This window comes from Coturnix japonica, chromosome 5 (assembly GCF_001577835.2).
Source record: "Coturnix japonica isolate 7356 chromosome 5, Coturnix japonica 2.1, whole genome shotgun sequence".
NCBI lineage: Eukaryota > Metazoa > Chordata > Aves > Galliformes > Phasianidae > Coturnix > Coturnix japonica.
The window spans coordinates 47,715,968-47,739,345 of record NC_029520.1 but is presented as its reverse complement, the minus strand read 5'-3'; the positions used below and the strand labels follow the sequence as shown (position 1 = coordinate 47,739,345).

The window sequence follows — 23,378 nt, the reverse complement described above, 5'->3', positions numbered from 1 at the left end:
AGGGAGGGATGGAGCACCATTGGTACAAGGCACATAAGGAACTTGGCTGCAAATCCAAAAGGACCTGAGAGTAGAAAGTAGGACAGTCCAGTGTGTGCAAACTGTGGGCTCCAAGGAGAATCATGTGAGTTAATTACTGAGAAGCTTTGGGCTTTGCCTTCTGACTCTGGGCCCTTCTGACCATCACTTCCTTGCCTTCCCTCTTGTCTTGCAGACACCTGCCCATGTTGACTTCCTTGTCCCCACACCTCCCTCAGCTTTGACCTGCAGCTTTTCAACTGCAACTCTTCTGCTTTGCTGGGGTTTACAGAGAATTAACTTGCTTACTCCCCACTTCCTCAACTCTTCATTGCACAGACTTCCCATGCAGAAAAGGCAGAGGTCTGTGGAAGACATCCTTGGAGATGTCAGCCTGAAAAGCAAACTGGATTTTGGAAGAAAGAATAAAAAAGGAAAATTTAAGTAGTTATATCCTCTACAGTGCTGTGCAGATTCCCTGTTGACTTTGGGAGTTCAGGCTTAAGAAATCAGGTTGTTTAACCAGATGTCAAGGATGGACGGATGACTTCAAATGTCTTAATACTGCAGTGCCTAAAATGGCTGTAAAAGGGAATAGGAGAGATTAGATATAGCACTGAATGGAAATCAAACAGCTTTGACATGTCTTTGGGCACCTGACATGGGAGCAGCTGAAACCTCTAATTACCTGGAATTTTGGCTTCACTTGGGGAGCTGAGCACCACGCTTTCATTTAAAATAAAGGAGAGTTAAATATGCAGTATTTCAACTGTATTTATATTAAAAAAGAAAGAGAAAAATTCCATCTGCTTTTTTGTTTTGAACACAGAGAAACTTCAAAGACTTCCTCACTGTTTATTTTTATAAATGGAGTTATAAAAACATACATACAACTGTACAAATACACAGTATTGAACAACAGAAGGGTGTGTGTATGTGTACATATACACTCACACTAAATTATAGATTCATGATGGATCCAAAACTGCTTATTTATGTAAACAAGCCCTGAGTGCAGGGCATGATCCCTCAGAAAGTAACGCCCTGATAAGAAATTGCACTTTTGGATGAGCAGGTCGGGGAGCTGCACGTTGGGAAGGACAGGAAAGGTCACCTCCTGCTGGATGCACAGTGTTGGAACATCCCTGGTCTTACTGTGGCTGCAGCTCTGGTCCTGCAAACCTCACTATTTGAATCTGACGACAGCAGCTTTCCACTTCCAAGTGCCATATCAGTCCCTGGCACACTGTGTGCCTTGGCTGAATCCCTCAGTGCCCTGGTGGCTGCATGCGAAGCTGTGCAAAGCCTGGCTGAGCACAGCAGTGGCTGCACCTTGTTCCTCTTGTGTGCAGGATGAACCAAAGCAAATCCTAAGTCGTCGCATTGCATTTGGAGTAGTGACAACTCTTCAACACATGGAAAGGGGCCAGCTACCAGACCAGCTCAGTTTTCCTTGTTTAATCTCTTAAGCACATTTTCAGGCTTAACTGCTTGAGTGGCAGAACCCCCATCAGCAATTTAAAAAAGCAATTATTGTGAACCTGTTCAGAAAATACTTTTATCTGTGAGATCCTGCCCAGCTACCGCATAATGGAAACGGTATGAATCACCCTGAAATATTAATTGATAAGATTTATGACCTTAAAAACATTATGAAGAGCAGAATATAAGACATGCGCAGTTTGGCTCTGGCCAGGGGGGACACAACATTTTAATGAAAGAGTGTTAATTATCACAAAAAATGGTGGAAAATTCTTTAGCGGAGAAGAAAAGTTCCGCGTGTGATCAGTCACGCATTGTGCCTTTCGTGTAACACAAAAGGAAACACACCAGAGAGGTTATAGCTCTGCAAATCCCTACTGGAAAAGCTGCACTTGCAGAGTATTTTTCAGAGCTCTCTGCTCTTCTGAGCCTCCATTGCAGAGGCGTGCTCTGCTCCCTCTCATCTTCCTGCTGCTAGCTGCTCAGTTTTCATAAGAACGAGCTATTGTCTGTAGTTATTGAATGACATTTTGAAGAATTTCCATCTGTATTTTATTGTGCACGCCGTGAAACTTCCACCACCCTCCACCGGTTATCGCGGTGTTGGAGATTAAAGAGAGCCACTGGCTCGCCTAATTCACCGCCTCGCTCCTGCTCAAGCTTGTCCTATTTTCAGAAGTGTTTACCTGATTAGCACATGCAATTACTGATGTGTGCATAAGGCTCAGCTTGGGTTTTGAATGTTCCCTGAACCTTTCCTTCTAGATCAAAGCTCCCACGTCCTCCCGCGCTCCATCAGCCTCCCGCTGCAGTCAGTGCGACTTTGGCTGTTAACTTTGGCCCGCAAGCACATTCCTGCAGCGCAGGATTAGGTGTGGGCTCCAGCACCACGACCTTTGTTAGACACAGCATCTGAGCCGCCGTGTTTTTACATTATCAGTCAGTGGTGAATTCCTCACCAATTTTTTTAAATGACTTTTGCAGAGAGCGGTCAGATGCTATTAAAGTTTTACCGAATTAAATTGAAGAAACTAATTTTGCTCTTAGTATTTTATTTCAGTGTGTAACTTGATTTTTAAGAAGCACTTTGTACGGCGTGGCCATTTGCATTTGCTTTATAAGCATAACATAAAGGTTTCCCCGGAGTCATGGATAAATTGCCTTCTACGTCCCCATCCTAATTAACACCATGTATGTTGCCTAACTCCTTATAATTCACCCCCGTGCACGGTATATAGAACATGATTGGAAAAATAATTTGAAGCAATGAGAAAAAAACACCTTTTGTCATACGTAGGATACAGCCAAGTACATTCCCAATCAAATTAGATTAAAAAAGAAAGGACAGCGGCACTGAGACATCCGGCATTGAAAATAGACACCAAAGGCTTAATTAAAATGTGTGGCTGTGTTTTTAAAGGAGACTGAAGCAAAGGACAGGCACAAAACCCTTCTTGCTGAACAGCATGGGGACCTGGCTGTGCTTCTGTGACCAGGTTGGGGCTGCCCCGGTCCTGGTTAGAGTTCCCAACCCTACTGGTCATTCTGCAGCCCCAATAATTGCGGGGCTGGTGTCTGCCATGGGGACACAGCCTGATGAGCTGCTGTATCTGAGTGAGCCCACATCTTGCCTTGCAGCAGGGGGGGGGGGCAAGTCTCTGAACGTTTCTGACTAGATTGTAAGTGCTGTCTGAGAAGGCTATGGGGGTTTCTCATTCTTATTCCTTTTTTTTCCCTCCTTTTTCCCCATGGAGCCTGGAAGACTAATGCAATTTGGAGAGAGAGCAAGTGTCAGCGGGCTCAGTTCTCTAGTGCACCAGCACTGGGACCAAACTCCAACCAAAGAGGTTAACCCCTTACCCCCTGCTCATTCACACAGGTTAATCAGATCACATGTGTGTGATCCAGAACATTGCTGCAGGCATGGGACTGGGTTCTGCACCCTGCATCAGTTACACATGGAGGAAGGCAAAGAGTGGAAGCAGCCCACAGCCACTCGGCAGCAGCACTTGTCACATAAGCCAAAGCAGCTGTCACATCATCTGGGATCTGACCCATCCCTGGAGGTGTTCAAGGCCAGGTTGGATGGAGCTCTGGGCAACCTGATCTGGTGCCTGATTTAGTGGTTGGCAACCCTGCCCATGGCAGGGGGGTGGAACTGAATGATCTTTGAGGTCCTTTCCAACCCAAACCAGCCTATGATTCTATGATACTTCACCCTTGTGCTCCTTTCAAGCAACATGGGCACCAACACTCCATCTTCTCCATGGTGGCCAGCCAAGTTGGGACCCCATGAGCCTTCAGATTCTTCCTACTGCTGGGTTCTCCTCTGCAAGGATTGTCACCAGGGGCTTTTAAAGTCATGTTGCCAGAGAAAGAAAAGGGAAAAATATAAATATACGGTCATTGTTTCTACCCTTGCACTTAAAAAATAAACATTGCCGTTTGATGCTTTAGAGAAGTTGTGGTGTCATTTCCTGAAGGAGAAAGAGAGGGCAAGAGGGCTGAGAAGAAAAGCAAGTGGGAAAACAAATGCTTTTGATTTAAAATAAAATAAATAAATGTATGTGTTTATATTGTCCAGGAAGAGGAAGAAAGAAAGAAAGAAAACTGTCCAACCTTTTCAGAAACCACTGATTTTCCATTGTAAAGAAAGAATTAAAAAAACAAACAGAAGTTCCTTGCTTGCTGATTGATTTGGGTAAGTAAACGCAATACAAATTTTCATCCCTGTGTCATTTGGTAACAGCCAACCCTCTGTCCTTGTGTAGGTGTTGGGAGAACAGGGTTCACCCTGAGCCCCTCCAGCCCAGAGTGGGGACCTGTACACAACTCTTTGCCCTGAGTGAGAGCTGGGGCTCCATGTCCCAGCATCACCCATATGTGTGTCTTCATGCTCATCCTTCCACTGACACTGAAGCAGGGTCTGGCTTGGCCCTACCTGGGGAACAGGATGCACCCGCATGTTCAAATGGGTGGGATTGCTCCACACTGATCCTTGTGTGGAACAGGTCTCCCAGAGATTGTGGATGCCCCATCCCTGGAGGCATTCAAGGCCAGGCTCGATGTGGCTCTGGGCAGCCTGTTGTGGTGGTTGGCAACCCTGCACATAGCAGGGGGGTTGAAACTGGATGATCATTGTGGTCCTTTTCAACCTAGGCCATTCTGGCTGTGAGGATTCTATGTACCAGAGACTGGGAATGAACTCCAAATCTCTTCGGCTTCTAATTTCACTTTGAGAGATGACTGGGTCTAATCCAGGCTAAGGGAAGAAGACAGTATCAACTAATTGGTTACAGCTTCACAAAACACTGTAAAGGATACATTGGTGGCACAGCCACGGTGGTCTAAGGAATGAAACTAAAGCATTCAAAAGTATTTTGTACCAGAAATGACTAAATTAGTTTCAGCTGAAGGCAGCCAGAAGAGATGTACCTATATGAACAAAGCCTGCCAAAATGAGTGAGCTGCATCCTCCCTGTGCAGGGAGAGGCAAACCTCTCTATACAGCCCCACGTATTTTGCATGTAGGGTTCAGTGTGACTTGAGAGCAAACTTAAAGTACTTCTCCCTCCTCATGAATTCTGATCTTTCTTCTTTCTTGTTTTTTTACTTCAGAAGGAAGAAAATCTGCCCTGGGTCCTGGGTGTCTATTGTTCCTGCATGGGTGATGAAGCATTTGCTCTTGGGAGCTTTGGTCACTGCCACTCACTTGCAAGGCACAGGGAAGCTGGTCTGCATTCAGCAATGCTGCAGGTACTTGAAATGCCAAAAAAAAAAGTCAAACATGAGATGTTTATTAATTGGGAAATGCATATCTGAATTGGAGCACAGAGAGGAACTGATTGAGGGTGCTGAAACACAAGCTGGAGCTTATTCGCCTTTCATGAAGGGAAAGGATAGTCACAAACCAAATTCCTCCCTGCATTAACCAAACTGCCAATTGCTGGGTACAGCTCTCGTTAAATCAAATCTTTCCTGCTCTAAACTGCAGCTGTCAGTTCTTGAACTGAATATATTGACTATGAAACCTATCACTGGGGAAATCACATCCATATTCTATTCCAAACATACGGTGGTTGTTTACCAATCTCTGAACTCACAAATAAGGTACAAAAGAATAGTACAATTTGGAGTTACATAAAATGCACCAAAAACTCCTCTAGCAGATTGAGATCTGCTTTCCTGGTCACTGCATATGAAGCTTTGTGCCTTCAAAGGAGCTTTTCCTACTAGCTTCTCTTTTAGGATGCACAGTCATGTAGTGTGGCACTAACACTGTTTAAATGAGCTTTGCTCATCAGTACAGTACTAATGGGCTGATGGGCAAAGCCAGCTAGAAATGCAGATGAGATTATGTAAGGAAGAGTACATCTTATTATGAAATGCAACTAAGTTTCATTTCAGGATTTCCCACAGATTGGGAGTGGGAAGTAAATGAGTGGACTTCCCTGACATCTAATCTATATCTTCCTTCTTTGAGTTTCAAGCCATTTTCCCATGTCCTATCCCTATCAACCCATGTAAGAAGTTGATTTTCCGCCTTTAAATACTGAAAGGCCTCAGTGGGGTTTCCCCTGAGCCTTCTCCAGCCATCCTGCTTTCTAGCACCCTGAGCTTCAGCAGGAAAACTCTCCTTGTTGAAAACAACTTTTCGAAGCTCCTCTCTTTGACTCTGGAAGGGTTAAAAACCAAAAGCCCCACATTCAGATAACCAGGAGAGTGGTTCCAAATATTTTGTCTCGAGCCCCTTTCTGGTAAGGATCCACAGACAGCTTTTGAGCTGTGCACGCTCAGCACGAAGCAGCGCTGCGGTCACAGTCAGGAGCTGGGCTCAAGCACACTGTCAGGCTGGGGCTCAGTAGAGTGGGGCTTAATTCCTGGAGCTGACACGGCTTTCCTGTGTGATTTTTGGCCAGTCACCAAATCTCTCTGGGCCTCGTTCCCTGTCTGCAAAATCACACCTCTCCGACCTGCTGCCCCTCAGGGGAGTGAGGAGAGGCCGCCTGTGAGCATGTGTGTGCAAGTGGGGGCCTTGCCTCTTGGACAGGACCCCCAGACAATCTCACATCCCCAGCCATGAGATAAAGCAAGGAGATTATCCTAAACGGTCTGGCAGATGTTGGAGAGACTCCAGACCTGGCGCGGTCTGGAGGTGCTGTGCAGGCCACTTTGTGCAACGCTGAGGAGCCGTGCTGTCCTTTTGCAGCTCGCTCCGGTGAACAATCCATGATTTATTTATTGTGGAGCAGTTTCTGAGTCACCTCATTCTCCATGTAATGAAAACAGTGAGAAAGTGAGTCATTTAGAGAAACACAGCCTGCAGTACTCAGCTCTCACCCTGCTTCCAGGGGAGGGGAGAGCCCTGCAGGTGGGCTTGGAAGGGAGGGAGAGCAGGAGAAGCATTTTGCTTCTCCCTGAGGATTTTTAATCTGACCTTGGAAAAGTCACGTAGCCTCGTTAGGATTTAGGCCATGAACTGGGAATAGAGGCCTGGCCTTGCACAGAAGGGTGTTTTTTTATAGGATGACACTATAAGAGCTGTGAAACTGTTGGCTTCTGTGCTAACGGGGTCTTTCCAGGAGCCTTGGGCAGGGAGGGTGATGAAAGCACAGATGTAATAACTGGCTGGAAATATATAAAAGGTGGATGCAAAGACAGAGAGAGGATGCCATTCCCCATGGATAGGGGATAGGAAAAGAAGTACTATCCTGAAATTACAGCAAGGAAAGAGATGGGGATAATTATTATGAAAAATCTTCTGGAAGTGCAGTGCTGAATGCTGGAATGGATTGTCTGGGGAGAGGGAGGACTCCTCAGCCTTGGGATTTTAACCCTGGTCAGATGCACATCTGCTTGGGGATGTCCAGGTGGGGCTGCTTCAGTCTGGTTTTCTTCTGGCTGCACACAGAGAGGAGCTGACTGCACCCCTGAACAGGATGGCTTTTAGCAGGTCCCTCTATGACTAATAGTTTCAGCACATCCGAGTGCAAAGAAGACAAATATTTAACTTGCCTAATTATTTGCTTCACTCAGTCTGTCCTAGTGTTCTTTGATATTTTTCCTTCTCCCAGTGGCATGGGTAAGTAAACTCAGTGCTTTCCTTTGTCTGTGTAAAATTTACCTCTCTGTTCATCAAACCCCTCCTTTCATGCTGCCATGCCATCATTCCTTACTGCCTTCAGGTCTAACTCCATTTGTGAGACTATCTCCATCCTGCAGGAGTCATGTGCCTGTTTCTAACTGCACACATTTGCTAATTAAGGCATTTGATAATGGGTGGCCTTTGGTCTCCTCCTCCTGCTGGTTCATTAATGTGTTCAGGCTTTCTGGATACTGCTGCCCACAATTTGGAAGGAACATCAGCAAGGCTGGAACTCTTTCTAATATCTAATCTAAATCTGCTCTCTTCCAGTTTAAAGCCATTTCCCCTCATCCTGGTGTTATATGACCTTATAAAAAGACCCTCCCCAGGTAGACAATGTGAGGGATTTTTGATGCCCTCTACAACAGCCACAGATGGAGCTGGTGGGTGAGAAAACTCCTGGACAGTGACAAGGACAAAAAGCTGTGAGCTGGGCCATGTAAACAGTCTCCATATCAGCATGTGGGGGCTTACAGCCATCAGAGCTTCCACAGAAATGAATCAGGTTGAATGTTAAGAAAAACAGCTTCTCAAAAAAGAAAGGTGGCCAGGCATTGGCACTGCTGCTCAGGGATTGGTGGAGTCACTGTCTCTGGAGGGTGTTCAAGAGCCATGGAGATGTGGCACTGAGGGACGTGGTCAGTGGGCATGGTTGGGGTTGTGTTGATGGTTAGACTTGATGATCTTAGAGATCTTTTCCAACCTTAATGATTCTGTGATTCTAATGAGAGGGTGAGGATCATGGAATAGTTTTAAGAAGCAGCTTGATAGATTTTTAGTAGTCTCCTGAGTCCTTCCAGTCCCATGTTTCTAAAAAGATGATGGAGAAAAAGAAGAGCTAGAGGTGGGATAGAAGAAACATTGAGACAGCTCTCTTGGAAAAGAGACAGCCAAGAATTAAACATGTGTGAAGGGGGAGGTGGAAGTCGATGAGATAAAAGTTAGAAAAAAAGAGGAGCAAAAAACTACAAAAAGCACACCCACCCTCCATCAAACAGTGCAGGGAATGCAAATCAGGCTTTGCAACACCCCCTCCTCATCAGATAGAGACTTACAGTAACACTGAAAGGCAAATCTATCCCTGGTCAATGCAGTGCGCAGGGAACCTGTGGGAAGTGGCTGCCATTAGGCATCACTGAGCCAGGGCATCTAGCAGGAAGGATTATAGCTGGAGAGGGCTGGTGACAGCATCTGTGGTTATGTTTAGATGAATAAAAGTAAGTATTATAAATGCACAGGCTTCCAGGCACAGGCAACCTCAAACTCCTCAGGGCTAAGAAACCTCCCTTACAAATAGGTTATTCCATGACTCTCCATGGCTTTAGCTACTGTTAGAGACAGGATACCGGACTAGATGGGCCCCTGGCAGTTCCTCTAGAGAAACTGTATTTCCAAAATAAAGATCCTAAAAAAAAAATCCCTGTAACAAAGAAGAAATTATTGAGTTGTTTATTAAATAAATTCATTTGAATAGGGAGAACAGCAGATCCTTTGTTCACCCCCTCAGTTTGAACTGTGGGGCTCGGAAGGGAAAATGAAACCACCTCTCCGGGAAGCAGAATAGGGTCCTCAGTGCTCGCTTCTAGCAGAATAAAAGGCCTATATTTAGAGGATTCCAAGTATTTGAGATATACTGAGCTGGTGGCTGTTTTGGGCAAATTTCCAAACCCATCTGATTTTCCACATAAGTGAAACATTTCAGTACCATAAGAAGTTGCAAAAAGGAGCTGAAAATGGTGTTTTTCTATCTTTACAAGAGCTGAAAATGGTGTTTTGCTATCTTTACAACCCAATCTGCCATATTTGATACAGTTTCGAGAGAACACGTGTGATAGGATTTGATGCAATTGATATTAAGCTGCATCTGATTTTAGGATGGGTGTATTTTCATGCATGTATTCACAAACGCATGGGCACAAACATGCTCTGAATGAGCAGGTTTAGATATACACTGGGTAAGGTATCCAGGCTTTTCTCCTTTTCATTGCTTGCTTAATTATTCATTCACTCATTGTCTTGAGACACCTGTCTGTCTATCTAGCTGCATATCTACCTATCTATCATGGGATGGCTCGGGTGTATTACAGCATAAGATAGTCTCTGAATTTGTGCAGAATATAGTGCCTTTGGTTTAATAGCTCTAATAACTCTATTTTAAAGGAGAAACACAGATGCATGAGACTCTGATAAAGGATGGCAATTGCAGTGCCGCACTGAATCACTGTAACAGATATAGAGTCCTCTAGTCAATAGTTTGCAGATACCTTAGGCTGATACAACAACCATGCCAGGTACAAATTGCATCTTGCTTTAAAAGAAGTAAGTGGTTTTTATAGCTACCTTTGGAGTATCATGGTGGAAATAACAGCAGTTCCCTTTGTGAGCCTTCCATCACTCCATGCAGGTCTCATTTCCTTCCCTCCTTTTTTGATTGATCATACATTTTGCATAGACCATTTGGGTTTGTGATTCCTATGCTTGTTCTCTATCTCAGAGTAAATCTTCACACAGAGGAAAATTACAGTGTGAGTCTTTGATTCCTGCATCACTTTTGTGTGGCCCAAAGGCACTTGTCCCAGCCCTTCAGCTCTTTTAGTGTCGCCTTTATTATGATAAATAAAGACAGTTTCACACTTCAGATTTGCCTCTGTGCTTCAAGTTTTGGAATAGCTGACCACAACTAATGGCTTCAAATCAGCAGGCACAACTTTAGGCACAGAAACTTAACCCTCTTAAGGGTTAAGTTTAAACTCTCTTAAACCCTCTCCTTAGTTAGGAACTATTATGGGGTCACCACTAGCTAAATATTATCCTTATTTTATCAGCCTCCAGGATATATAGGTTGACATTTCCAAATTATTCATTACTTTTGGTGCAGTGAAAAAAAACTATTGTAGGAAATGAAGAAATGTTGTTTCTTTTCTCCAAACATTACTAAAATGATTTGTTTCAACCTGTTTTTAAATGTTTTGGTAGTGCTTTTCAATATCTTATAAATAGAAAACCCAATATAATTGCTACAAACAGCAGCTTAGATCAAACCTGCATTGCTGAGTGATTTGAGGAAACATAAACGTGGAAGCTCTCTGTTTTAGACACACTGGAGATTAAGATGTGATTCAGCAGCAAACAGTTCCACAGACTCAGTGTGTTTAAGTTAGCAATTACCTGTACATTAACTTCTATTGAAAGGAGATGGATAGAAGTCAGGATAACTCCACCTCCTGGAAATCACTTCTTTGTGAATTCCTCACCCTATTCATCCTTGTCAAAGTTTGTTCCATTGAGCACATTCTTCTGAAGTTTGGCCTTTTAGACTCAGGAGAGGACCCCCCTGATAGATCCATCTGCAACACGTAATGCTTTTAGAACCTTTCATGCTGCTCCATTTTCCTAATGTTGCCTTCATTACCTTCTATTTCTTGACCTATTATTTTTCTTAGGAAGGAATATGTTCTAATACTTCACAACCTTTTAAAGGACACAACCATTTATTTAAAGGCTTGACTCTTTCCTCCCATGCCACTCTGTGATGGTGATTTTGCATGATCTGAAACAAATCTGACTGGCCAGCACTATGCTCAGGCCTAAAACGGAGCTGTTTCTCACAGAAAGGGAGGTGTTGGCACTGACCTTGCACTGATGAAATCCTTGGCTGATCCCGACAAGGTTCACCTCCCTCAGTATTAGTGTTGAAGCTGACATCCTATGGACTCCACAGAGCATGACTGGGAACAGCGTGACCTGCAGAGCCCAGCAGAAGGAAGCACATCAAAATAAATACCCATTTTCTCATGTGCGAGGGCAGAATTGATACCCTGGTCAAAAAGCCAAGTGCTGCCACAGCAGTTCTTGGTTGTAGGCATGTGTTTATTGGCTGTAATAAGGTGTCAGAGCATGCCTATCCAGACTTGTGGAACAGATATTAAAACATCCCTTAAAATGATTTGTTATGTATGGTCAATGTGGCGTGAAGAGTCCAGGGTCTTAAATAATAGATGAGAGCAAAGATACAGAATGCCTTGTGTTGAGGTTTCATATCACACCTGACAAATTTGCTTCCTGAAAAGGAGGGTGTAATCACCGGGTAGATCTGAAAGATCCTGATGAGGCACTTTAGGCTGCATCCTTTCAGGAAGCAAGCTGTTCCACCTGGGTACATCCAACCCTTTAATTTGATGAGCACTCAGAACTTTGCCTGTGTACATCTCAGATCTCCAAAGGAAACTATTGGATCTGATTGACGAATGAGTCTACACAACACAAGCCTAGCCTGGACCCAACTAGTGTATATGAGCTTGGGACCAGCTTCATCTGGCTTCCTTCTGCCCCACTGAAGGAATAACCTTCCTTTGATAAAGTGAGAGCCCTTGTGATTGCAACATGAGACCATGTGCTTGAACTCAGTCAGAGTGAAAAAAGGGAAGGAGTGATGGAAAGCATCACCTGTGCTGCCCTTATGGAAGTGTATTTGATGGATCAAATCAGTATAGAGCTGCTACAAAGATTTAGTGGAAACAGCAAGTGTGGAAAATATTTTCTACTGACAGAACAGCTAAGCTAACCTTACAGTTGAGACCTTACTTCTCACATTATCTGACTGCTGGGATTTAAGCCCTAATCCTTTTCATTTTTTTTTACTTCCAGTACCTTGTGGCTCGAGGTGAGTTTGATGAACAAGATTGAACTGGAATCTTTGAGTAGGAATCCTCCTAAGCCCCAACACTGGAAACCTGGTGAAGAGTGAAGTGGGAAATACATACCTGTGAGCTCCCAGGCTCCTGTGCCTGGCGGACACTGCAACAGGATCCAGCATAAGTGAGATATCTCCTGTCTGGTTGAAATTGATCTAAATCTGCACTACAGCTGAAGGTCTAAACCCACTCCATTATTTTACATTCATCCCCACTTCAGCATGACTTCCTGCCATCGAACAAACCTTACAGAAACAATAGAATGGTATGGCTTGGGTCTGCAAGACAGCTGAATGCAGGGGGAGGCAGTGATGTTTACTGAAGGTAGCTGGTATCTCTTAGCACAAGTCCAGTGCTCTGCAGCTTGGGACTAAGAGCTGCTGCTTGTTCCTGAGCCAACAGATTCTGACTAGCTTCTCTTGCTGCTAAAGAGCAGCATTTTGCTGCATAAGCCATCATGTGAGCTTTACAGTCATGGTAATTTCTCCATGGCTAACCCTCAGTGAGGCATGCGGTCATGTTATGCTTCAAACATAAGCTGATTTTGCTTTGGAAGTAAGATACCACATTTCCTGGCACCCACACTGAGCATTCTCTCCTCTCACACACATGCAGCCAGTGTTCGGCTTAGAATCCTCTATGCTTAGAATAGTGATAGCCCATTTCTCCTCCATCCACCCCCCCCCCAGATTTGTTCACCGTGGGTGATCAGCCATTTCCAGCTTCTTCAGAGACAAAACCTTTCTTTGCTTTAATCTTTGAGGGCTGCAGAAGTGACAAAGCAATGAAAGATGGGAATGAATTTCTCTGCCAGCCTTCATGCAATTACTAAGTACTACATTCAGAAGCTTTAGTTTGACAATATACGAATAAAGGCAGAAACAGCATTTCACTGCAGATTATCTATCCCACCTGGGTCAGGGCAGGATGTCATGATGCACAGTGCCAAAAAGAGCATGGCCTGACTTCGAGCCAGGCTGAAGTTTCAGAGTTGGCAGCTGAAATCTTGTTTCATCACAGGTGGGGTGATAAACCATTCCATCTATGATTCTGGAGAGAATATTTGTTTGCATTGCCTGAGCAGGTAACATTTGCAGAACAGGGGCCCCTTTTACAGTGGAGGACAAAGACTAGCAAGGTGACTGCTTCAGGAAGCTGCTGTTGAAGGACCATTTTGCAGTTATAGGCTGATTTGGACTGGTATTTGACTGAGAAGGCAGGAGAATGTTGGAAAGCAGGGACACATCTTTGATGCTTATGCGGGAATGAAGGGATCCCTGTGTTGTATCCATTACAGTGTATGTATAATAGTGGTGGCCATTCTTACTCAGCTCTATAGGAGCAGTTTTCTTCTGGCTAATTCACCAGCTGTGTGCTAACAGCAGCTTCTGGGGCTCACATGAACAATGGTGCATAGTGCACATATTCCATAGGATAAAAAGTAATAATAATACTGCTTTGTCTCAGGCATAACTAGTAATTCGACCATGCTTTTCTTCCACATCATAGTGCTATACAGCACTACTGAACACCATACTAAAAGCTAAAACAATGTTCTTTATGGGAAGCTTGTAGAGGTGTCCCTGCCTATAGCAGGGGGTTGAAACTATATGATCTTAAAGGTCCCTTCCAACCCAAATCAGTCTATGATTCTAAGATAAATGCTTAAAGGCATCCCCTGGCCAGCCATCATCCTGAGTCAATATTGAAAGACAGACGTAATTCATTGAAATACTGTTAATTAATTAGAGTGTGGCCTGGACCACAACAGCGTGGGTTCTGAACACACAGGTTTACTTCTGTTTGGTTACTGAAGGATTTGTGAAAAGGCTAAAGACAAGTTTAGAAGATGGCTCAAGAGGAAAGCTGCTCGCTGGTGTGAAAGCATTAATTATTGAGACAAATTTAGCTGGTTGGAACACTGCATAAATCAGCACACGGCCTGAAACTTTTATGGAGATAATTGCATGCGCCTTTGCAGATGTTGAATTTCTAAGCACCAGAGCTTTGGAGCTGGCAAATACGAAGGCAGACGTAAATGGACCCGGCTGCTTTCAGGTTCCTGCTCAGGCAGACAGCCGGAAGAGATTTAATTTCTCCTGCAAAAAGTGAAACTAACTGAGTGTCACTGTTGAAATTCCATACACTTCCCATTTATTACTTCTATGTAAAGATGTATTGTAGATAGTCATAGAACCAGAACAGACAAGTTTACACTAACTCAGGCTACATGACAAGCCTGCCAAAAACTTGAAATCATTGTGGGGTATCTGATAACACATTACTAACACTGCAAAGTGGCTGAATGTCCCATCATCTTTCCTTCCTCACCTCTCTCAGAATCTAAGTAGAGCAGGAAGCTTTCAGAGCTGCTTCAAGGTGTTATAGATGAAATCTACCACTTTTATAAAGACTTTTTTTTTTTCCTTTTTTTTTCTTTTGTGGTGGACTTCCTTGCAAAATAACAGGCAGTGGTAACAAAGTGATGGTTGATGTATGGTCTGACTCTGAAATGGAAGATGTAGCAAAATGCCTGACGAGAAAGGCTCATCCTTTTGTACTGGTGTGAAGATGACATCAAGTAATGCTGTATGTGTGCTTACCCCCAACCTGATGCAGGAAATCAAGCACTGGGATCAACTTACCATGACTGATTGCTATCCCATTTAAGGTTTCCTTTGCTGTCCAAATTCCTTAACCAATATTGCTTCAGCTGCTTAAGGAATAGAAACATGAACGTTTGGTCTCAATTCAGCAAAGTACTTTAGCATTCATCTAACACCAAGCACACAGGAAAGCTGATTTTCAGGGGTCATGACCAAAAAGCCTCACAAATAGGAGAAGTCGATAGTTTTTAAGTCAGAAAGAAGAAATAAGAAAATTCCTGTGATTTCTGCTAAAGAGGTACCCACATAACCCCATAACCCATGGGGGAATATGCTCACCTGGCAGCGGACGTGGGTGAGGCTGCCTCAGCCAGTGGAGCCCCTTAGCAAGCAGCAAGTAAGCAGCTAAGGCTTTGGTTGAGGTAGTGCTCAATTACATCGAGATTGCCTGGGGAGGACAGGGAGTCTGCGACTGGGGGTCCTCGAGGGTGACCTCAGGAACAGTGCACTCAAGCTGATCCTTTGTGAGAGCAGGATGATGGAGCAGGTAACTGTCAGAGGTCCCTTCACAGGGATTTCATGGTCCCAACAGAGTTGTAATAACATGAATAAAGGGTCAGACATTTTACACCTCATTTGTGTGCCCTGTAATGGAAGAGTGTTAGGTAACTGTTACATCAGTTGTTATTGATAAAACACCATCTATCACGTAATATTTTAATTTGTAGGTATGGATTTCACCATGAGATAGAACCCACTAGATTCTAAATCACTGTTGATGTTTTTTCAAGCACGTTTTCATTCTTATTTGTTCTTAAGCTGAACAATCTGATCCTTAGGATATGATTGTAAAACGCAGTTTCCAATGACCGTAAATTCTATGAAAAACACAGATCTGATAAAACAGCTTTTATTTCCTCGTTGGACTGACAGCATGTTCCCTCACACTAGCTGATATTTTCAGATTGATTGCTAGGAGCAAGTTATACATTAAAGGAAGAAAGAAGAAAGAAAAAAAAAACCCAGAGAGACTGATACCACACGTCATGTCACTGATACACAAGGTGGCATTGCCAGGATAGACTGACTGAGCAAATCACCAATTTAATTTGGAATTAAATGCACTGAGGTGGATATTTTTTACAATTAGTGATGATGTGGCTCCAGAAGTAATTTATTCCTTCTTGCTGGGATAGCTGATGAATTATGTGTTTGTGATGCATGCTGGCAGGGTGTAGTCATACTTTTCAGGAACAGATGAATGGCTGAGAAAACCCTCCCTGCTATGCAGTTATTAGTCAGCTTGCATTCACATGGGAAATAGGTCTGAGAAGTGACTACAGCTTTGCTGCATGGAGAGAGCTTGAAAGCCAGCTGCTGGTTGCTAAAGAAGCAAAACTCCCTAAAACTTTCCTCACCATCTTTTGGGAACATTGTGCTACCAGGATAAAATTTGTCCTGTATGGGAAGCAGTGAGTTCACTCTTAACCCTGGGGAGAGGTAGTGCAGCCACAAAGAGTGGCTTCTCCTTTCCCGTCATCCTGCATGGATCTTGCACCCATGTAGGCTGTGCCCAGAAAACCTGTTGAGTCTTTTTGGAAGGCATAAAGGGACACGAAGGGCAGAAAATTTGTCTCTGAGGATGAGGAGGATGCCTCAGCTCAGCTTGCTTGGAGAACTATTGTGAGCATTATCACCAGCAAACACATGGAATTTATCTCAGTTCCATGCCTGCCATCTTCCAAGTTATTTAGGAACACATCTTGAGGGATAGGTGAGGTAATTTGGTGAGTCAGAGAAAGGTTATGATTGAGTGGCTGCAGTGTTTGAACAGAAAGCATCACTGTCTGGGACTGGTCAGCTTCCTTTTTTCCTCAGAATAGCATCTGAGAGCTGAATGAACCTCCTCACTTCTGGTGGGCTGACCCTGGGAGGAAGTGGTAGAGAAATCAGCTGGGAGTAACCAGCTATTCAAAACAGATCAAAATCCTAACCAAAAAACTTCCTGAAAGGGTTACAGGGGAGAGGATGTGGAAACACCCAGGACATTCAGAACCTGCTAGCCAGCAAACTTTTGAAAAGAAACAGCAAAGCAATGAGGCCTCTCCTCCACTAATCGAGAGACATAAAGAGTTGAAATACCCCCTGGAACTGATGGAAAATCAGGTCAGAAACAGAAATATTCATGCATTCACTCTACTGGAGGGTAAAGAATTTCCAAACCTGATTTCTTTTGTGGAAACCTGGCTTCCTAAGGCTTGGAACAAGATGTAGAGAATATCCCACTGCATGTGGTGTGCTGGTTCAGGATCCCTGCCAGGGCCATCACTCCCAATAACAAGCAAAACCAAATTGAGCTGCCAAGTTCCAAATGTTCATGGGAAAGGCAGGCTCCATGACTGCAGTGAGGAAGCACGGGTTCATTTACTTCCAATTCAATCTGACTGTCCTCACTTGTTTTGCCGCTGCCTCAGATAACGCGGTTTCTTGTACTGACACAGAGCCCAGTGAAAGTACACCCACAATTTAAGATAAGAGATGAAACTTGTGGAAACAAGAAACCTTCTGGGGCACTGTGGGCTGTGATGCCTCTGCTTGAGAAGTTCAGAAGCAGATGTGAGATGTCCTTCTGTGGAGGACAGCCTTCAAGTCTATGCAATATATGTCCTTTCCCTGACACTAAATGCTCTCACTTTCCTATTCTTTTCTTCCAGGGCTTTCTTCTCCCATGCTTTCCTGCCAATATGCTGACTGATATAGGCTGTTGTGGGCTATTGCCCTGGTTCAAGTGTGTGGTTGTGCTTCCAGTCACCGCCAGGAAATGTCAGTGTGATTCTGGGGCAGCTCCCAGTTCTGTTCAGCCCCAAAGCTCCCCAATAGAATTGTGATCTTATGATTTCAGTGACTTTCTGCAGTGACAACTGTTGGTGGCTTCCAGCTCCTCACTGCCATTAACCAGCTCATTGCAATGCTTTAGGCACTCAGACAGACTCTTTTGAAATGTTTTTGACGTTTTCTTGATGTAACGTTGTCTCTTCCTCAGTATTTTAACTTTTGATACTATGTTGAGTACATGGAAAGAAAAAGAAGAAAATCTCTCATATTTGTCTGGATGGGTGAGTCTAAGACTATTTGTAAAACTGTAAAAGATACTCCAAAATATTTGGCTTAATCATCTGTATTTTAATTTTAAAATATTTTAAAAACAATATATAACAAAAAGAAAACAAAGGATAAAGATTAAATATACTTGTTCAGTTATTTGCAGGCTTTCTTGTAAAGATACTCTGTGTGAGGGACCCCTGAGCTGCTAGGCCAGCTGGAGAGGTGTCACTGTTCTGACAGCATGGAGGTACCCCAGTGCTCATTAAACCTGATTGGATTTGTACTTTATCAGCCAACTGCATTCAGATTTTGCAACATCAAGAACTGTTTGAGGTCCCCCTCCAACACAAGCCTCTCTTTGTCTTAATGTCTTCCTCCTGATGTGATGAATCACTCTGTGAAGCTGCTGGCCTCTCTCTATTGCATATGGGGTGCTCAGGCCACCTCAGAGGCTGTGAACTGGGAGGGACGAATTTATGAACACATATGCACATGGTCTTCTCTGCCCCAGGAAATAAAAAAGGGGCTGGCAGCAAACTCTGAGCAGCACTGCTGTCACCAGCACCTGGCAAAACCCTTGTTTTCAGCTCAGAAGCTCACGTACTGCATGTTCCAAGGTGGCAGGTCCAGGCAGGAGCAGGGAGAGGTCTCACGGCTCCAGTGCACCTAAGGCAGACCAAGGTGTGACTCAGTGAGCAAACACAGATGAGCAGTAAAGCATCAGCTGGCCTTGCTGCTAATCTCTGATGTGTCTGTTGGCTTCCCAAAGGATTGAGAAGTGAGGGAATAACCAGACAAGGCAAAAGAATGGTGAAAAATATTTGCCTCTTTTTGATGTAAATATATTTCCAGAACAACATCCCTCACTGATGACATTCTTGTAAGAAGGAAATAATTAGCAGAAATAGTAAAGGAACCAAATTCATGTATCACTAAATATCAGTAGTAATGGTATGAGTATTTTCGACTAATACTTCATATTCTTTTGCAAAAATGAGGGGAGTATGCACTAGGGAATGGTGCTGCATCATCTAAAGAAATAGCAACTCTTGTGTTTCCCTAATTCTTCTTAAGTTGTGCCAGGGGATGTTCAGGTTGGATACTAGGAAAAAATCCTTCTCAGAAAGAGTGGTGATGCATTGGAACAGGCTGCCCTGGGAGGTGATGGACTCCCTGTCCCTGGAGGCATTCAAGGAAAAAGTAGATGTAGCAATGAGTGTCATGGCTTAGTGATACAGTGGGGATGGATGATCTTTGGACTAGATAATCTTAGTGGTCTTTCCAAACTTAATGATCCCATAATTCTTTCTCTCCGGTGTCACATCAGTATCTTGTTAGACCAGCACACATGAGTGGGAGGCTCTGAAGAAATCCCACTGATCTCATGGCACAACTTCATATTTTCCAAGTGATTCCAGTCCTTGGGAACTGAGGGTGCTTTCTTGAAAAGCAGTTTCTTCCCACTTTATAGTTTGGGACATGCTGTATAAACACTAGTAGAGGCTACATAGCATGTTGGTAAATTCACACAGAACTAGCACTGCGCTCCAGCTTACATCAGTGTTGCCATGCAGTAGAAAATACTTCCTCACCTCCAAATAGGCACTGCTTCAAAAATGCAGTCCATCAGTGTGACTTCATATTACCTAAGCTGCTATTACTGCCCTCTGTGCAATACTTGCTACCTTATGTGAAAAGGAAAAGCAGGAAAATGTAGGAAAATCTTTTACTGTTTTTTTTTTTTTCTTTAGATATTTAGTATAATTTTCTAATGTTTTGTGCAAAAGTTCTGCACAAAATTGCCTGGCCTCAAGACACTGTGCGTTACAGGTGCTGTAAATGTTAGAGGGACCTCCTGGGAGCCCCAACTGTTTTCACAGGGATAAATGTAGGCAGAACAGTTGTTTGTAATGAATATCATTGAACAAACTGAATGTTCAATTTGTGAATTGTCCATGAGAAGATGGCAATTTTCTTGAGCTGTTTGGTGAATCACTTCTGAAATCTTTCTTCACTGGCAGTTGAATTCATAAAAGCATTCAGAGGAATATCATATCCTCTCCAAGTTCCTATAGCCGCTCCATACCTATCCTGTGATGGCTGAGCTGTGGTCAGAAACACATCATCTTGGGCCAAACAGTTTTGGGGAACTACTAATTATTTGAAAGGTAGAGATGAAGGTAAACCTTTGACAGGTGACGTGTAAGCAGCAAATGCTTATTCTGGTGATGATCAAGTGCTTCACATGATTTATTCAGAGTTACCAATTACTTGATCCTGACCTTGTACAATAGAGTCACTGAGGAAGGAAAGACTACTAAAGGCCATGTAGCTCAATCATCAACCCATTACAACCATACTACTAAATCACGTCACTCAATGAAACATCTGCCCTTTCTTAAACACCTCCAAGAACAATGACTCCACCATCTTTCTGGGCAGCCTGTTCCAATACCTCATGTTGTTCACAAACATTCAGCTGACCCAAGGAGAACCTTCTTTGACATCGTTCATCCCTACCAGCAGCAAGGCTGTTGTGAAAATCACCTCAGCTGAAACAGTTTACAAGTAGGAAATTAGCTGGAAATAAGGTCACCTGGGAAGAAACCCCCACCTCCAAGTTTCCTAAGAGACTTTAAATCTATGGCTGGAAGGGAGGTCTTAGTGGTAGGTGCAAACAGGAGAAGGTTCAGAAGATAATGTTTGTGTTTCTGTTGGCACTATCATGCCAAATCGTTCCAAAATGGTATAGATTGCGGAGGATTGCTTTTACTTAGGCTGAACTTGGTGTTTCCTCTTTGTGTCCCCAGGATGATGGCTTATGTTGAAGGTGAGTGAAGGGTGGAATTTATGGGGTTGTTTTCTCCTCCTTGTTATTCAGTGGGATGTAGTGCTTTGTAGGAGGGGTGTTTCTGAAGAGCTGAGAGGAAGGTAAGAGATACAAATGATGTTCATACAGGCAAAGCAGTCCCCTTCTCCATCTCCCAACACTCAATGCAAATGGCTACCAACAAAATCTGCCTTTTGTGGTGAGAGGGCTAGAGGAAGGCTAGTGAGAATGAAAGTCATGGGCTTCTTGAACGGGAAAGAAGACAAAGCCTTTTTTAATGCTCGTGTTTGTGTTCTAATCACAGCAAAAGAAAAGGCTAGAGGAAGTTTTATCTTTTGGTCACAAAAGAAGTATTGACCGAGCCTCAAATAAACCCAGAAAAAATCTCTTCTGGTAAGAGTTAGCATAGCACAGAGCAGTGAAAATTAAAGGATTCACAGAGTTTCTCATTTATTCAGGAGCTAGTGTTCCCTGAGAGCCCAGAGCCTATTTGATTTAGCCTAACAAAGACAACTTGCTGTGGGTATCTATCATCCATCTGGGTATGAGCCCAGTATCTTTTCAGGAGAGTAAGCTCAGAGTACCAAGCAATTAACAGAAAACCCTAAATTACAGGTGATCAGGGTTCAGCCCAGAGCTCCTACTGGTGGGTGTGTGATCAGTCTTCCTAAAACCAAATGTCTGTAGTTAAAAAGGAAAAAAAAAAAAAAAAAGCTGCTTTAGTCTATTAATGATTTCATAAATACACGTGTCTGAGTAATGATTCCCTGTGTTATGTCTTCCTCCCACTCGCATTAAGCCATCATGCATGGCTAATCAAAAACTTCGCATTAAGTCCTCCTGGTTTACCCATTCTGTGCTGAGAAATTGTGCTGGTGTTCAGCAAATCACTGACCCTTACAAGTACAAAATCATTCATTGTATTTATATAAGTCATCCTACAGGCCAGATTTATGGGGCAGACAAAGTAGGTGCACCTGTGCTGGTCCAGTGGTAATTTCATCATGTTATGTCCAGGGGGAGTCTGCTTATGGGCAGCTTTGAATGAAGTTTGGTGAGAATGACACAGCTGGCCAGCAAGAAGGGGTGAGCAGGAACAAGGCTCCCTATGAAACTGGCTTTTGTGGCTCTTCTATTTCTAATAACCGATATTAAAGAAAAAAATAATATTCCTTTTTGAGCAAGAGGGGGGAAAAGAACACTCATTGTCCGCAATGAGGATTAACAAGGCAGTTTACCTTAATGGAAGGGAGGAAGCCTACTTATGGAACATACGGTGGAGAAGATGACTGTTTTTTTTCTTGCAGTTGTTTGCCTTGCCTCCCTGTTGTTCTTTCTTTTTATTAATTTCTCTAAAACAGGCTTAGAAAGTGGTACAAATCATGTTATTTGTTAATATGCCAACCTGCTGAGGGGAGAAGTTTAGTGGCCTGTGAAGAGAATGAGCACAAATCTTGTGATTTGTTAATCGCTTCTGCATGTGTGAATTTCAGTGACTGTTTTAAGTGTTTATCTTCTTTCTTCTGCAAGGATTTCTGTTTGTTACTTTTAATTCCTCCCTGAGCCCAAACCTGGGAGGGGGGATGGACATATAGGAGATAACACTTGCAAGGAATGATTTATGGCCTTCAACTTTCCACTTGGAATCTGGAAAAACATCTCAAGTTCTCCATCATGGTGAAGGAAAGAAATAGTTTTGTTTAAGTAAGAAGCTTCACTTCTTGGCATTACTATGAGGATGTGTCACTCCATGGCAAGTTACAACAGCGCTGTCTGCAAGGGAATAGATCAGTCACAGAATTAGCCCTGGCTTGTCACAAACTTCTGGTGAACCAGTAAATGGCCAGTCTCAACACACTGTTTTGCAGCTATTATGCAAATTTATCAATAAATAGACAACTCAGCTTGCTTGGCTCTTAGTCACTTTGTGTGTCTGCCCAGGAAATAGGAAACAATGAAGTTAACTACAGTCAGACTTGGATTTCTTTATTTTCTTTCTTTCTTGATATTAACTATGATTGCTTGTGATACTGTGGAGTTGCTTTCAGTTCTTACATGGTGTGAAGGACCGTTAAGTGAGACATTTAATGATGTATCAGACCGAAGAGTGACTTGGGGTTCCATTGGACCTCAAATAGAAATCCCTGGATGGGGTACTATTACATGGAGATGTTTCTTTGTTGTGTGAATCATGAGAAGATTTTCAAATAACACAATAATTCTTTGTTTTTCAGTGAAAGTACTTATTTCAGCTCTATTAAATTGGGGTTGTAAATTAGTTACTCTTCTCTGTGTAAACAGCTTTGGTTATTTGTCATGATATTTGTGTGTGTCCTCAGCATCCCACAGGTGTTATCTGGGGGTGGAAGTTTTCATTTATCATTTGGGAAAGCATCATTTTAAAGTGCCTATCATCTAGTCAGGAAGGATAAGCCTTCTCATTGAAGACAGCAATTATAAAATCTGTATACTGAATGCCTAAAGGTTACAACTTGCAA

The 23,378-nt window shown here is 43.2% G+C and overlaps 1 long non-coding RNA gene across 1 annotated transcript; it reads left to right on the top strand.

The window, feature by feature from the left end:
• The first annotated feature begins 6,789 nt into the window (after window positions 1-6,789).
• LOC107315377 lies at window positions 6,790-22,792 on the top strand. Its single transcript, XR_004307526.1, has 2 exons — window positions 6,790-7,582; window positions 12,293-22,792. It is a non-coding gene; the product is annotated as an uncharacterized LOC107315377 (long non-coding RNA).
• Window positions 22,793-23,378: the final 586 nt, after the last annotated feature.